Source organism: Felis catus, chromosome D3, assembly GCF_018350175.1.
Source record: "Felis catus isolate Fca126 chromosome D3, F.catus_Fca126_mat1.0, whole genome shotgun sequence".
Taxonomy (NCBI): domain Eukaryota; kingdom Metazoa; phylum Chordata; class Mammalia; order Carnivora; family Felidae; genus Felis; species Felis catus.
The window spans coordinates 58246966-58264675 of NC_058379.1; the positions used below are offsets into that span (position 1 = coordinate 58246966).

A 17710-nucleotide genomic window follows, 5' to 3' on the forward strand; every position below is an offset into this window, starting at 1 on the left:
ATTGTCCTGAAAAATTTGCTGTGAGTTTACGGCTTGATAAGCTGTCTATAGTGTGCTTGCACACAATCATGCTCACAGACAACTATTTGTGCACAGCTGATTTGAAGCTTGTGGAGACTTTTTGCCCATTGAAGTTGAGACTGAGGAACCAGGACAATACTGGAAAACTGGGACCTCATTACACTAAGCCCAGGCTGCAAGGGTTCAAATACCCTGCAATCTAGAACTTAAACTTGTCTCTGTCTTAAAGACAGTATTTTCCTACGTCTTCTTTAGAAGAATGTCTATTCAGGTCCTTTGCCCATTTTTTATTCAGACTGTTTTTTGGTTTGATTTTGTTTTTGCTATTGAATTGTAGGAGTTCCTTATATTTTTTTGGATAATAACCTCTTCTCAGATATATAGTTTGCAAATATTTTCTTTCAGTTTGTGATTGTTTCCTATATACTTTGATGCAGTCCCATTTGTTTACTTCTGCCTTTGTTGCTGAGCTTTTGGTATCGGATCCAAAATATCATTTCAAAGGCCAATGTCAAAGAGCTTTTTTTCCTGTTTTCTTCTCAGAACTTTACAATTCCAGATGGTACATTTAAGACTTTAATCCATTTTGAGTTTTTTTATTTTATACCATGAAAGATAAGAGTCCAAGATAAGAGTTCATTCTTCTGCATGTGAATATCCAGTTTTCACAGCCCCATTTATTGAAGACACTACCCTTTCCTACTTGTATGTTCTTGGCATCCTTGTTGAAAATTCATTGACTACTTATGCTTTGGTTTATTTCAGGGTTTTAATTATGTTCCATTGCTTTGTCTATCTGTTTTCATGCCAGTAGCATACTGATTTGATTACTATAGCTTTGTAATATAATTTGAAAGCCAGAAATATGATGCCTCCAACTTTTTTTTTCTCAAGATTTTAGCTACTTACAGTCTTTTGTGTTTCCATATGAGTTTTGAGATGGTTTTTTCTATTTCTGTGAAAAATGCCATTGGAATATTCATAGGGATTGCTGAGTCTATACATTACTTTGGGTAGTATAGACATTTTAACAATATTAACTCTTTCAATCCATGAAGATGGGCTATGTTTCTATTTGTTTATGCCTTCTTCTGTTCTTTTCATCAGTGTTTTATAGTTTTCAGTGTACAAATCTTTCTCTGCCTTGATTAAATTTATTCCCAAGTATTTTATTCCTTTTGATGCTATTATAAATTCAAATTTTTCTTAATTTCCTTTCTTATTAGATCATTGTTAATATAAAGAGATTCATCTGATTTTTGTATATTGATTTTGTATCCTAGAACTTTACTGAATTTGTTAGTTCTAACAGGATTTTTTGATAGTTTATAGCGTCTGTAGGGTTGTCTACATATAGAATCATGCCATTTGCAGAGATAATTTTACTTCTTCATTAACTACTTGGATGGCTTTTCTTTTTCTTGACTCATTGCTCTTGCTTGCACTTCTAGTACTTTGTGGAACAGAAGTGGCAAGAGTGAGCCCCCTTGCCTTACACCAGATCATAGAGGAAAAGAAAAACCTTCAGTTTTTCCCCATTGATTATGATGTTAGCTGTGGCTTTTCATAAATGGCCTTTATTGTGCTGAGGAAATTTTCTTCTCTATTTTGTTAAGAGTTTTTGTCAGGAATGGATGTTGAACTTGTCAAAGAAGACATACAGATTGCCAACAGGTATATGAAAAGATGCTCAATGCCATTAATCATCGGGGAAATGCAAACTGAAACCACAATGAGGTATCACCTCACAAATGTTAGGATGGCTATTTTCAAAAAGATAATTGATAACAAGTACATAATGGCAAGAATGTAGAGAAAAGGGAACCCTAGTATACTACTGGTGAGAATATAAATCGGTACAGCTATGGAGATCCCTCAAAAAAAAAATTAAAATAGAACTACCCTATGATCCAACAGTCCCTCTTCTGGGTATATATTCAGAGGAAATAAGATCAGTGCCACAGTGAGATATCTGCACCCCCATGTTCACTGCAACATTATTCACAGTAGCCAAGATGTGGAAACAATCTAAATGTCCATCAGTGGATGAATGTACTTTAGAATATTATTCAGCCTTTAAAAAAGGAGATCTGCCATTTATGACAACATGGATTAACCTGGAGGACATTATGTGAAATGAAATAAGCCAGAAACAGATGTATTGCATGATCTCACTTATATGTGTATCCTAAAAAGTTCAAAGCATAGAAGCACAGAGCAGAATGGTGGTGCCCAGGAGTGGTGAGGTGGAGGAAGTGAGGAGCTGTTGGTTAAAGGGTACAAAGTTGCAATATGTAGGGTGAATAAATCTAGAAATCTAATGTACAGCATGATGGCGATAGTTAACAACACTGTATTAAATATTGGAAATTTGCTAAAAGAATAGATTTCAAGTGTTCTCACCACACACACACACAAAATTGTAATTATATGAAGAGATGGATATGTTAATTGGTTTGATTTTAGTAATCATTTCACTACATATATAATTAATAATGTCCTAATATTGAACAACTCTTCCAAAAAATCATGTTGTATACATTAAACAATTTTAACTTTCTTTTAAAAAGTGGGGTTTTTTTAATCTTTATTTACACCTTAAGTAACTTGACATGATAATCCAGTTGCTTCCAGCTCCAGATATGATATAGTCTTTAAAGTACTACAACTGGCATGTTGGTCCTTTGCTGTGCCGTGAAGAGAGACAAACATTTCTGCATTTGTCCCTCTTTATTCTCCGTGGGTCATAAACCAAGGCCTTAGCCCCTGGGCAGTTCAAGCATTGTTTAGTTTCCCATCTCTATTTGCCAGTAGCCATTTAGATTGCACAGAAGGAAAAATCATGTCAATATGCTGTTCCCAATTGTAGCAATGATCTGTTTTATCTCTGGCAACAAAATTCTGGATTGGCGGCAGCCAGGGATTCAAGACCTACATAAGCAACGTGTATCTATCATACTAGTAACAAAAATATAATGCTGAAAATTATAATTACCTGTTCACAGTCCCTGGCATAGTACCTTAGGGTTAACAGAATGCTTTTCACCTGCATTGTCTCATTCAAATTACACCCACACCCTGTGAAATACGTCGTAGTAGTATCCCATTTTACAGTGAAGAGAGGGGAACTGAACGAGACTGGAAGACTGTCCGTGGTCACACAGTCATGAAGCAGAAAAGAGGTCCTGAACATCGTTCTTCCGATCCCCAAGTTCAGTGTTTTTTCATTCTGCCTGAAACTTGAACTTAAATCAGGTATGGGAACTAAGCTGATAAAATTCTGGTCTAGAGTAGGAATAAGACAAACTTGCTTTAAAGTATTTTATTTATTTATTTATTTATTTATTTATTTATTTATGAGAGAGAGAGAGAGAGATTGAGAGAGAGAGAGAGAGAACGAACCAGCAGGGGAGGGGCAGGAAGAGAGAGCGATAGAGGATCTGAAGCAGGCTCTGTGCTGACAGCAGAGAGCCCAGTGAGGGACTTCAACTCACAGCTGAGATCATGACCTGAGCTGACGTCAGACGCTTAACATACTGAGCGACTCAGGTGCCCCGAGACAAACTTGCTTTTAAGAGTTAAAATCTGAGGGCGCCTGGGTGGCTGGGTTGAGCATCTGACTTTGGCTCAGGTCATGAGTTTTGCAGTTCATGAGTTTGAGCCCCGCTTCAGGGTCTGCAATGACAGTGCAAAGCCTACTTGGGATTATCTCTCTCTCTCTCTCCCTCTCTGCTCCTCTCCCACTTGCACGCACTCTCTCTCAAAACAAATAAACTTAAAAAAAAAGACTTAACATTTGTTTTTATTCATTTTTATTTTTTTTAAGTTTACTTATTTTGAGAGAGAGGGAAATAGAGAGCGAGTGGGGGAGGGGCAGAGAAAGAGAGAGAAACAGAGATTCCCAAGCAGGTTCTGTGTCATCAGAGCAGAGCACAATGTGGGGCTTGAACTCACGAACCATGAGATCATGACCTGAGCCAAAACCAGGAGTCGGACACAACCAACTGAGTCACCCAGGTGCCCCTAGAATTTGTTTTTATAACCTGATAGGAAGAAGCAGTCATTCAGAGAAAGGGAAGTGCTATGTTTCCATTGCACGCAATAGCCAAATTGCAACAATTTCTTGCACTTGTGCCTAGAATCCTAACTGTAACCAAATATTTTTTTTTTCAACGTTTATTTATTTTTGGGACAGAGAGAGACAGAGCATGAATGGGGGAGGGGCAGAGAGAGAGGGAGACACAGAATCGGAAACAGGCTCCAGGCTCTGAGCCATCAGCCCAGAGCCTGACGCGGGGCTCGAACTCACGGACCGCGAGATCGTGACCTGGCTGAAGTCGGACGCTTAATCGACTGTGCCACCCAGGCACCCCAACCAAATATTATTTTTAATCAGAATTGTTTCTCACCTATACATTCACACAGCTATTATGTACTCAGCTAGATTCCCTCATGTGCCTGCATATAATAATGTGTTATTCTACCAGGGTAGAGAGAGGGAAGCTACGCTAAAATCCCAAACCCCAAAGTAGAGCAGACAGGCACTACTTGAGTTTATGTGGTAGGTTTGAAAAGCAGACTTTGTTGCTTTTATGTAGTTGGGTATATGAGTGATGACCATATGTGACAAAACTGGCCACTACTCACTGAATGTCTGTTATATATCAGGTAATGTGTTGGGCCTGTACAGGTATGTCCATTTCTACTGTATGTTCATATAAATTACATGTCGTAAAACTCTCTTTAATGACTATTACAACTTGATTGCAAAGTATTAGATAGAATTTCATTTTAGGTTTTTTTAAAAATGACTTCCTAAAATGTGGTCTAGTAGGCCAAGAACTATCATTTTAGCTTTACATGCCCTCAGAGTAATTTTGCACACTATACACAGAGTAGCATCTACTGTAACTTTTCCATTTTGAGTATATTGTAAATAAACTAAAAACAAACCTAATGAAATGATGCACATAAAATGATGACAGTAAAAAGGAATAATCTGAAAACTTCAGAAAAGAATGTGTTGAGTACATAAAAGAAAACATGAAGTATGATGTGCCTGCCTTCCATCTTTACTAAAAAGGATGAAAATCCAGCCATTCTAATGGTGTTTTGTTTAAGTTCAGTTGATGACTTGAAATTCCCTGCCAGCAGGTGCATTATTACCAAGAACAGTTGAACTCATGGAAATTCCTATGTGTTTGATGAAAAGATGTTGCTTTTAATTAAGCCATGATACTGTGTTGGAACTGTAATTCCCACTGTTAAAAGCCAGTAATATAATCATCCATACTCCTCTGACACACACTGTTTATACAGTGTATAAGTTTAAAAAAAAAAAAACAGAAACAAATAGGCCAAGTAGAAATATTAAAGAGATAGCATAATTCCAGAAAATGAGTTCAGCTTAAGGAAGCTTGTTAAGACATTTTTACCTTAGGAAAAACATACTGCACCAAGAAAATGTACATTAAAACAGCTGATCTTTACTAGTCACTTAGAATTCTATTCCTCAGTTTCAGGAATTATTTCTAAGTTCTGGGTGAAGGGATTATAAGAGCTACTTCATCATTCATAGTTTTCTGTATTTCCCAAATGTTCTACAATGATGTATTATTTACATAATTTTAAAAACAATATTTAAAAAGAAAACAAAGGGCACACATTTATAGGAGGTAAACCCATTTCAAAATTTTTACTCTATAGTTCCAAGTAGTTCCAACAACCCTAAGGTTAACCTTGGAACATACGACATAAATGTTATTTCTTTGTTAAACCAGCAGTAGGTGAGGATCATGCTTCCTTGGTGTGCCTTCTCCAGGGTGCTGAATGCTGGAAAATGGTATGATTAGTGACATCTGTTCAGCATTGCCAGTTCCTGTTATTATTTCACAGTTTTTAGTCTCATGGACTGCTGTTTTAGAGTTGTTCATTTGGTCCAAGGTCACCAAATTTCCTTCACTTCAGCGTTAAGGATCAGTTGTGGAGTGTCAGTGTTCTAGACAGTTAAATGCTTTTTAAAAAATTTTTTTAAGTTTTTTTAAATTTATATTTTGAGAGAGAGAGCAGGGGAAGGGCAGAGAGAGAGAAACCAAACAGGCTCTGCACTATAACATGGAGTCCAACACGGGGCTTAAACCCACGAACCATGAGATCATGACCTGAGCCAAAGTCAAGTCAGACTCTTAACTGACTGAGCCACCCAGGTGTCCCAGTTTAATGCTTTTATAAAATTCTTTTATATATGTTGCCTAATGTAATCCTCACAATCATGAGAAAGTAAAGCTCAATGAGGCACCTGGGTTTATAGGCCTAGGTTTGAATTCTAGTTATGTGGCTGTGAACAAGTCATTTAGTTTAATCTATAAAATGGGGCTACTAATATCTTCCTCTTAGGCTTGTCATGACAACTAAATAAGACAGTGAACATAAAGTACTTAGCACAGTCCCAGCATATACCTAAATAATAGTTGTCACTAGAACTTCCCAAGATCACACATGCAATAAGGAACTAGGATTTGGACCTTGCTATTCTAATTCCAAACTCTATGTGTATTCCCTGACAAGAGGTTAGGAATAGAGTTAGGTTCATCTCAAAGGTAGGCAATAGGGCTTGTTTTGCTGTTGTTGTTGTTGTTTTCATATTTGCCATGCAAATGTGTTTGCAAACATTACCTAAGTCTGAGTCCTCCGGTGAAAATAACATTAATAGCCACCTTGAAAATTTGCTCACTGTATTAACTTTGACTAGGTATGCAAAGCCCTTAGTTTGGTGCTGGGCCATAGTGTGCACTCAGTGTTCACTTCTTTCTCTGCTCAGGGCAACAAGACTTGTTTAGGCACCTAGAACAGTATATATAAATGATATTAGCCCCTCCACCAAATGCACTGAGTGACAGTGCTCTGCAGAAATGTGGCTTAACAACAAATGTGAATGACCCTGCATTCAAAGTATTTTTCCTATGCACCATTGGCACCTTTTTTTCATGTCTTGAGATTTTTCCTCCATTTGTTTTTTTTTTCTAAACAGACGAGGGTGGGGAATAAAATTCTTGGCTAGTGATCAAGTTAGGATTTAACGTTGTGTTCCTAGAACTTCTGTTTCTAGGGTCACTCAAGTCCTCAATGGAGTTACTGCTAATGGATTTCTTACCATAATTAACCCTTTGTACAATTTCTGAAAGGGTTTCATTCCCTTCAGAGCAGTGTTTGTAAAATCTGTCCACATTGGAATCATTTCAAAATCTTTGTAAAAGTATCTATTTCCAGGCCTCACCCAGATTAATTGAATCAGAAGTGCCAGGAATGGGCCCCAGTTAATGTATGTTTATTTTCCTAGTTGACTCTGATGTACTTGGTTTAAAAACACACATTTGGAAGCCCCTGCTCTGGAGCTGTACATCTCCCGAATACCTAACCCTGGCATACCGATATTCTCCCTTTCTTCCTTCTGCCCCCAGCCCACCCCCCTCCCAGGCCTCTCTTTTCCATTAGCAATTTTTTTTAGCCATTGTCATCCTCTCCCCGGGGGTATTATCAGAACACATCAATAAGCCTACACTGACAAAAATGATTAAGAAGACCTTGTAGAATTCCTCCTATCAATCTAAACTGTAGAGGTTGGGGTCTAACCACTAAGAGGTATTGTAGATGGCAGTCTTCTCTATGAAATGCCTATATGGCAACATCATCCTCTGAGTAACAAGAGAAGGACTCCTGAGAAAATCATTCCTACGTTTTCTACCTCTTTCTTCCTTCTCTGTTTTATCCTTCTTCATAGTACTTACCACCTTCTAATATACTGTATAATCTACTAAAAATGTGTTTTATTTATTGTCTGCCTTTTCCCCTCTCCTGTGCCACCTACATTGTAAACTTCATGAGGGCAAGGATTTCTTTTATTATATTCATTGCTATATCCCTGTCTTAGACCAGGGCCTGGCACATAACAGACATCCAATAAGAAAGAATGAATGAATGAATGATCACAAAAGACCTGTTTCCTTTTAAATTTACTTGTTCATAGTAGTCCTATAGATAATTATTTTTCATTGTCTTCTTCACATCTACAAAAGAGCCATGGTTTGTGCCCAGCTTATACATTTAATTGTGCTGCTTTACTTCCCATTTTCATCTATTTTAATAGGGTTTTTCCATTTTATAAGAATTGGAAACCATCTAGGCTCTCAGGAGGTTTTCAAGTCTGGTTGGCAACAAATTTTCAGTAGTGAGCAGTTTCAGCATGTTCTTTGCGTTGGGATTTGGTTGCTCAGATTGTGTCTCATGGTTCTCTTCACTTAGCCATTTCTTTGCTTATGTCCAACCAGAGCATACACCTTCTTGTAAGCCTCTGCTTTGGACTGGGCTACTTTGTTGTTCTGGTTTTGTCAGCTAAAAATCCTTGCCTGCAGACAGGCAGCATGGCTTAGCGGAAAGGGCATTAGCGTCAAAGGCCATAGACCTGGATCCATCCTGCCTCTAGAGCTAACTAGCAGCAAAACCTTGACAGCGTCTCTGGACCACATGGAACTTTAGTTCTCCACCTTTCCATCCTATACCTGAGCCTTACCCTTTGTTAAGAGACCAAATCAAAATGAAATCATGTGCATCTTCCTCTTGATTGCAGAGTCGTTTATACATTTTGAGAATAAAATAGGAAATGAACATTTTAAAAAATAATTGATTTCACAATAACATGTTTAAAGCTTTCCTTCAAAATCTTTGGGTTTTGCACTGATCAGTAGTTTAGAAACATTAAGTAGTCAAACTTGGTACAGCATCATTCACAGCGCGGTGCAGAGCCGTTACTTGAGTATCTTCTGACCTTCCCAGTTGACAGGGGACTGGGTACAATTTACATTTCCTGAGATTATGCTGTGTGAGGATGTGTTTACTGAGGGGTTTTCTTTTTTAATGTTTAAATGTAACCATGTCTGGAAAACATCAGAAGATCTTACTTTAGGGAGGATGCCCAGAGAAAAACAGAAAAAAAGTTAACACCATCAAAGTCCAAATTGAGGTCATTAATAACATTGAAAGAGGTGACCATATTTTAGTGTAAGCTACATGCTTTGCCTTAGGGAAAGAATGGTCAGGATTGTGCACGATAGTGCCAAAAAATGCCATTGAGTAAATCAAAGACTTTATCAGCAAGAATACTTACAAAGGATGGGATGCCTGGGTGGTTCAGTCAGTTAAGCATCCGACTCTTGATTTCGATTTTGATTTTTACCCCGCATAGGGCATGGAGCCTGCCTAGGATTCTTTCTCTCCCTCTCCATCTACCCCTCCCTTGATTGTACTTTCTCTCTCTTAAAAACAAACAAACAAAAAAGAATACTTATAATGGAGAATACAGACAATAATGTAGCTAATGGTCATTGGTTACAGTATCTTAAGCTCAGATGGACATCTTTGTATACTATATATTTAAATACATGGATATTATCACTTTTGATATATTTAACACTTTTTCTTTTTATTCTTTTATTTGAGTATAGTCGCCACACAGTATTTCAGGTGTATAACATAGTGAATCAATTTCTCTGTATATAATGCTATGCTTACCACAAGTCACTATGCAATGCTATTAGAGTACCATTGGCTGTATTCCTTATTCTGTGCCTTTTATTCCCATGACTTATTCATTTCATAACTGGAAACCAGTTCTCCCATTCCCTTTCACCCATTTTGCCCATCCTCCTGCCCCTACCCCTTCCATCTGGAAACCATCAGTGTGTTCTCTGTATTTATAGGTCTGATTTTGCTGTTTGTTTCTTTGTTTATTCATTTGTTTTGTTTTTTAGGTTCCACATATGAGTCATGTGGTATTTCTCTTACTAAGACTTATTTCACTTAGTATAATACCCACTAGTTCCACCTATGTTGTTGCAAATGGCAAGATCTCGTCCTTTTTTATGGTCACATAATATTCGTGTGTGTGTGTGTGTGTGTGTGTGTACAAAACATCTTCTTTATTCATTCATCTATGAATGGACACTTAGGTTGCTTCCATATCTTGACTATTGTAAATAATGCTGCAATACACATTGTGGTGCCTATATCTTTTCAAACTGGTGTCATTTTCTTTGAGTAAATAGCCAGTAGCGGAATTATTGGATCATATGGTATTTCTATTTTGAACTTTTTGAGGAACCTCCAGACTCTTTTCCACACTGGCTGTACCAATTTACATTCCCACCAACAGTGAACAAGTGTTCCTTTTCTCCACATCCTCGCCAATACTTGTTATTTCTTGTCTTTTTTATTTTAACCATTCTGACAGGTAAAAGGTGATCCCTCATTGTGGTTTTGATATTTAACACCTTTCATATTTTCATATTGATGGACTATGACCCCCCCCAAAAGATATCACAGTCCTCCTTTTTTCTTTCAGCCTACCTTTTCCTTATGTATTGAGGAGAAATTCATTTTAATCTTTTATATTTTCTATAACATTTTATGAGCTTACAAAAATTAAGAATTGGATATATATGAAAATTCTTTAGAAAGAGTAAAAGGGATATACATGAATATTGTTATTATTCTTTTTTTTTAAATTTTTTTTCAACATTTATTTATTTTTGGGACAGAGAGAGACAGAGCATGAACGGGGGAGGGGCAGAGAGAGAGGGAGACACAGAATGGGAAACAGGCTCCAGGCTCTGAGCCATCAGCCCAGAACCCGACGCGGGGCTCGAACTCAGGGACCGCGAGATTGTGACCTGGCTGAAGTCGGACGCTTAACCGACTGCGCCACCCAGGCGCCCCTGAATATTGTTATTTTTATTAGCCTTAAGACTTGTGAATCTATTATCTCACCAAAACATCCTTCGTATACCCTTTTAGAGCATATGAGGGAGACATTTAGTGTACAAATCCTACTATTACCCAAGGAAGGAATATTCCAAGTTGATCTTGAAGCTCAAGAGTAATTGGCAAATGTACTACCTGTTTACTTATCAAGACATTTTTTTTTTGTCATGGGTGCCTACTGAAGTAAGACTTCCTGAGATTGAAAGCTCATCATCTTGGTTGGAACATTAAGTCTCCTAACAGGCAAGGGCAGAATGACTATTGTTTTATATGTGAGAGGCTGTTTCTTCCTTTGGGAGAGCTGGGAGATTCTGAGATGGGCTGTGGTTTGTATTAGAGTAGGGACCCTGCTTAACATTCTGTGTCACAGAACATGGGCTACAGAAAACCAGAACCCATTGTTAGAGCCTAGAAGAAAGTCTCTGACCCAGTATCAGAACAGCAAGGTAGAAAGCTGGCAAACCTTCTGTACAATAGCACATCTTATAAAACTCTTGTATACACTTGTGTTTCTTCACATCCATGAAGAATTCATCCTTTCTAAATGTTGACGATTTAAAAATATTCTGGGTTTAAGTGTTTATGTTTAATAATAGTAATATATAAGGAAGATATGATAAAATGCATGTCTAGCGAGTGGGGATTATTTTATAGTGGGATTATTTGTAAATGTTATGCATTAAGTACATAAAAAGATGCTGAGCTGTACCTTGGGGATTTTCTTCTTTCTGGGACTCTGAGTAACCCTGCGGAGGCACTTTCAAGAGCCAGGATGAAAGCCAGAGCTGAGACACCAAGCCAGTCCATACTGAGGGAGAGGACATTAAACTTATTTCTTGTTGAAGGCTGTCTCTTCCCTACACCCTGGAAGAAATCTGCCCATCAGAAGCCACCACGGTCATGTACTTAGTACTTGGTATAACCTGATGAGGGCTAGAAGTATGTTGCCTTGGGACACCTGCCCTACCAGATGCAGATTGGACTATTTCTCATAAATGGCATTCTATGTGGACTTTGATTAGGATGCTTCTGAATGTCCTCCATTAATGAAGCGTACCCCCCCTGCATGGGTAGTTGGAAGTACTATGCCAGCTAGCTCAGAGGAGACTCCTCACTTAATGACCTTTCATTCCATTCAGCCCCATGTGTGCTGTCTTCACAATTTCATCTCATGACTGAGCAAGTTACTACTCCCAAAATAAAACTCCTCTGTAGACCAGTTGATACACCCCACAGCCAACTCCTTCCAGTCTTCTGAGTTTCGGAAAGAAATGGACTGTGGTGGAAGGACCAGATTCTGGGCAAAGCTGAGATGGTACACCATCTTGGGTGGATCATAACAGAGATATAACCCACCGATTTACAAAGGAACCAGCTAAGTAGTGGCAGAACTAAGACTGGAACTGGCCCTGCAAGCCTGGGAACACTGACCGCTCTGGAGACCGCTAGGAGAGCTAGGAGCCAGTGGGGTTACTGTGGCGCTCCCTAGTAAGCCACCTCCCTCCAGGATTGCACTTGTTCAGGTGCTGCTGTAGCTGAGTAACTTTTCCAGAACCTCCCCCTCCTGAAAGTTTATGCTTCACCACATCTTGCCCCGATTCTTTTCTCTTCTCCCTTTGGATATACGTATTTTTGTGAGCAGCAAAATATTTCTACTGATGTGCAACTATAGGTCACATGGCAATGACTCTTATTCAAACCAGGTTTCATGCTAAGATTGCAGCATTGTATCATTACTTCAGTGGAGGTTTTTGCATCAGCGTGAAAACTTTAATTTCATGCCCTGCAGACCTCATAGTCTTGTGTGCTCTCTCTGGTTCTATTGTTGCACAAAGGGTAAATCCCTGTGTCACGTTCATTTTAGATTGAAAAAAAGTAAAGTTGATCCATTTGAGATCTCCAAACAAAGACAGGTAAAAATCTGTTGGCAAAAAGCTGTTATATAAGAGAGAGGGGAAAAGAATTCTTATCAGCTAATATGGCTTTCCATATGGGTGAGTATGGCCTCAAGGCACAAAAAAAGGGGGGGGAGGAACCTCTCTGTTTCATTAGTACAGATTATCATGAATTTTCTGATTGAAACACAAGATATCCTCAAACATTTGGGTAAAAAACAATCAGACTGGGGGCAACTTCTTTTTTTAATCAGTTATTGCTGGCAAAAAAATCAAAATTTCTCCTTCACACAACTGTTTATTTGAAAGACAGAAGGAAACATTATAGTAGAGAAAACTGTCAGTATAAAGATAAGTCTGGAATTTGGCTAAAGCAAACATGGTGGAAACAAATCAGAACTTAGTATTTAAATTGGATATTTGATTAAAATTAATATTTTAAGGATGAAATAAAAAGCTTACATAGGGAAGTTTTCATATCAGAGGTGTAAGATAAAAAACACCACAGAATTAGAATTAGAATTTAATACCATAAGCTATTTAACATTAACTTCTAAGAAATATATGCATTTAGCCTGTACAGAATTATGAAATACTGTGCGGCCTATGAACTATTTCCTTTCTTGCCATCACATCTCCAGCCTTTGGTCTCAAAATCAGGTTTATACTGCTGAGTAAGATCAATTGGCTATTAGATAGGCACCCAGCTTTCACCCTCTGATAATACCAACTGTAACTCTTCTTAGAGGGCTGTGTATAGGAGTCAGCAGAGTTACCACAGATCCATTCAAGAATGTGTTTGCTGATAGGTTTTTAAAGAAACTGACACCAGTGATTTGGCCGCAACCACCTAAGCAAGCACTTATGCTTATTTGGGACAATTGCCGTGGTGACATAGATTTTTAAAGTAACATTTATATTACCTATAATCCTATCATCCACTGTATATACTTTAACACTGTATATAATACTGTTAATATTTCCTTCCAATCTTTTTTCTTTGGCTTTTTATACTTCTCTTTCTTTAGACTGTTTTCCTAAATTCTGACATATGTGGAAGAAAAAAAAAACCCAAAAACTTCTTTTATGTTAGCCATACATAAATAAGAAAGAGATAAGTGGGAATTAGTGCTAAATAAAACTGCCTAGATTGGCCTGTTGGCGAGGTTGACTGTTGGAACAAGAATAAGTTACCTCTCTTATAAGTTACTTTAGGAATGCTACAATGTGATTGTGTTTCCAATAAAACTTCTCCCTTTTTTTCTTCTCTATTGGATCTATACACAAATTTAATCTGTAGTATAAATCACTGCTATAAAGGGTATGGTATATTCTAAATGTAACTCCTACATCTGCCTTTGAGATGAGAGAAATATGCGTTAAAGTTTAAGTCATGCAATTAGAATATATTTCTTTGTAGAGGAAAACATGACTAAATCAAGTCTTCCTGGTTAGGAGTAAGGTGTTTACTGGAGAATGCCCCTCGAATTTGCTGGTTGCCATTCTACTTTGTCAGTTTTCAGGAACAGAGATGGCTTTAATAAGCCATATTGCTTCACCTTTTTGGCACTTCAGTTTGCACTAAGAAATAATATTATTCTCTTGCTCTGAGCCTCTCATAAGACACCGAAATAGTGTCGCATTTTCACCTCAGCATACCCCATTTATTTATTCTTTTACCTCCTTCCTTCCACTTATCATTGATCTTGACCCAAACAAGGGATATCAGATTCAATTACTATGCTGGCTCGGTGCCAACTACAATGAGCCAGAAGGAGATCCTGGCCTCCCTGTCAATTTTCATCAGATTCAGTCTTTCTTATTGACACCTCTTGTATTTCAGTATCAAATTCATTGGGCTTTTCCCTATCATCCAATTTTCTAAATTCTTCCAAACTGAGATAGATCATTGATCTTTCTGGGGTTTTTTTATGGCCAGAGCACTGGGAGAAACCTCAGTGGTTCCCCAATCTAGGTAATGCTCTATAAAAAGTCTGGTTTCTTTCCCATCAATTTCTGCTTTTCCATTCTATTTGTTTATGATTGAAATATTTTCACCTTATGTGGCTCCCTTGTTTTCTCTGTTGACTCCCCTTCCTTTCCTTCCTTTCTACTGAATTGTTCTAATTTTCCCACTATCAGCAAAGTTCATCAAAGGAAGTTGAAACAGTAAATCAGATAGTTTCTTGCACTATTTCTTATCCTCCTAGCCCCACCCCTGGAACAAAGTAACATGAGAGAAACATTAGGTACATTTTAATCACATCTTTTGACATGATCTAGGTCAGAGGTGTATTCATTGGAAGAACACCCTGGTTACCATAATGGCAATCAGACATGGCTTGCATTCACAGCATATCAATTACTTTATCTGTGGTGGTCCATTTTGCATTTAATGGGGAAGCTAGGCAATTGCCTTTTTTAGGATACAGTGTACTGTTTTGCTTATCTACCCCAAAAGTTTGGATATTCACCCATCTCTAGTTTTCATCCATGGTATCATAGAATGGCTGGTTGGGAGGCATATTACCCAAACATGCCTCTCCATGAAGCCACATCCAGAATTAGGGAAACAGTCTCTTAGTTCACAATCCCAACAAACCACTTAAGTAATGACTCTTCTGGAGCTATCTATACCTGTCAATAAACTGGGTGAGCTCTTTAGCCAGATATTCACTGGTTTCTATTATTTCATGATTTTGCCCTCTGCCAACCTAGAACATCTTTGTGACCAGAGGTTGGAGGAGTATAATCTATCTGAAATTGAAAGAATCTCAAGTCCTCTCCTTGCAACAACCTCCTGCTGCAGCTTGCTCACAGTTTGTCTACCAGCTTCAGCTGTGGCCCTGAAAGCAAGCAGAAGACATTCCTCTTCAGTTCATTCCATCCCCTCTATAGCAGCCCTTAACACTTGCTTTCTCTTAAGCTAAAGAGAACAGCCTGTGACACATACAGAGAGATTGTGTGTGTGTGTGTGTGTGTGTGTGTGTGCGTGTGCGTGCATGTGTGTGTGTGTGTGTGTGTGTGTGTGTGTGTGTGTGTGTGTGTGTAAGAGGAGGGAGTTACTTCTTTTCTGCTAGGTTGTTCTCCCCAATAGGTTCATATAAAGGTTATAATGTCCATCAATTCATATTGTCTTTCTCTTTGAAAGTACACATGGTCAGAGAACACTGTCATTCAGTTTGTAATCTTAAATTTCAAACAACGCAGTGATGAATTATTTATGTTATGGAATGTGTTTTCAATAATGTGTAGTATAAAATGGAATGAATGCACATCCATACGTGCCCTGAACTTTTCTAAAGTGCATGCTAATAAACAGGGTAACCTAGCATCACTTTGGCCTGATAGAATTTATAAGGAAAGCACTTGTCTTGCTTTTGGTTTCTATATTATGTTCTCTGACAATCAGCTTACTGCTTTTCCTGCTGGAGCCCAGCAGGTAACATTTTTCAACTCCAAGCTTAACAGTGCTTTTCTCTCAAGAGAACCAAGGTTGAGCTCTATACATTTCACTTGTCATTGTGGCTTCCAGCCATACTAAATTAGGCTTTAATTCATAATTAGTAGGAAGTTACAAATCCATAGAAAATAGAATATTTTATATTAAATGAACATTACCTAATCTCTTGATTTCATAACATAATTAAGATGCTAAAAATAATTAATATTTTTTAAAAAGTTTCTCAATACTTAAAAGCACAGGCATGGATATCAGGAGTGGTGATTTTTTTTAAATCTGTATATAGTTCCTGCTACAATGATGGACAGAAAAATTCTGCTTAAATAATTTCATTTTTATAGTTGCACAGATTATCAGATTTTCCAAAATTTGCTTTCCGTATCAGAATCTGAGATCAAGTACATTGCTTGCATAGCACAACACATTCCTGTTTCAGCTTGGTCACAATCAGTTATAGTCTCCCAGCTTCAGTTTGGGGGTCTTTTACCCAAACTCCCAAAGAACAAAAACAAAAAGCCAGGAGTAGGCATCACATGAACTTTGGATTGTGGGCATTATTAAAGAAGATTTGGTGGCCTTCAGAAGACTGTTGCTGTTCATGATGATATCTTTGCATGAAGACTTAAGACTGACAGCCAGAAGAGAAATGATACAGGGCCACAGTCTCTCACACACAAGTATTAGAGCCAAATGTATTTCAGAATTCACAACTTTTTAAGGTAGCATGGTGTACGTACCATGTGAGTAACAGCATAATGTAGGATCATTCATATTAAATGGAATAAATGACAAGTATAAATAGCCTCATATCAGCTCAAGTCAGATTTTGCAACCAAATAAGTTGCTACCAAAAAAGTTGAAAAAACTTTCAATTTTCAGTACTCTTAAGATTTCAGAATTACCGGTAAGGATTGTAAGCCCACATCACCACTCTTGGACCTTTTATTTATTCCTAATCCAGGAATCTCTACAAAAGGTAGTGTCTCTGCCATCCTCTAAATCATCTTCTCATATTGTTCTCCTAGAAGCTAGGCTATACATATTACCAGGAGGTACCGATTAAGGTATTTCAGATCCTGATGGGTTCAATATCCACTTGTCAGAGACAGAATTGAACTAAATTGTTTTTATAATTATTGTCTTATTCAAGAAGCACAAACTCATAGGGATATTATCTCCTAGCCAACCAAGCATCCCCCTTTGTTTGATGTAACCACTACCAGGTTCGTGTGTGTCCTTTCAGGGATAATTATACATGTGCAGTTTGGGCTACGTATATTAACGTGTCCTGTAGAACTGCCTTATTCTTTTAAATCCATACAGTATGCCATTATATGGATGTACCATAATGCATTTAACCAGCCCACTAGTCAATGGATATTGGGTCATTTGGAGTCTTTTGTGATTGTAAACAAGGCTGCAATAAATAATCTTATACATGTCATTTATATATTGTGAGGATATCTATAGGATAAATTCCTAGAAATTCAATTATTGGTCACACATAAGTTCATTA

The 17710-nt window shown here is 37.8% G+C and overlaps 1 protein-coding gene across 14 annotated transcripts in view; it reads left to right on the forward strand.

Annotated features, from left to right (window-relative positions):
- KIAA1328 (protein hinderin) overlaps positions 1-17710 on the forward strand; it is a 356080-nt gene that overhangs the window by 291173 nt on the left and 47197 nt on the right. The window lies entirely within an intron of this gene.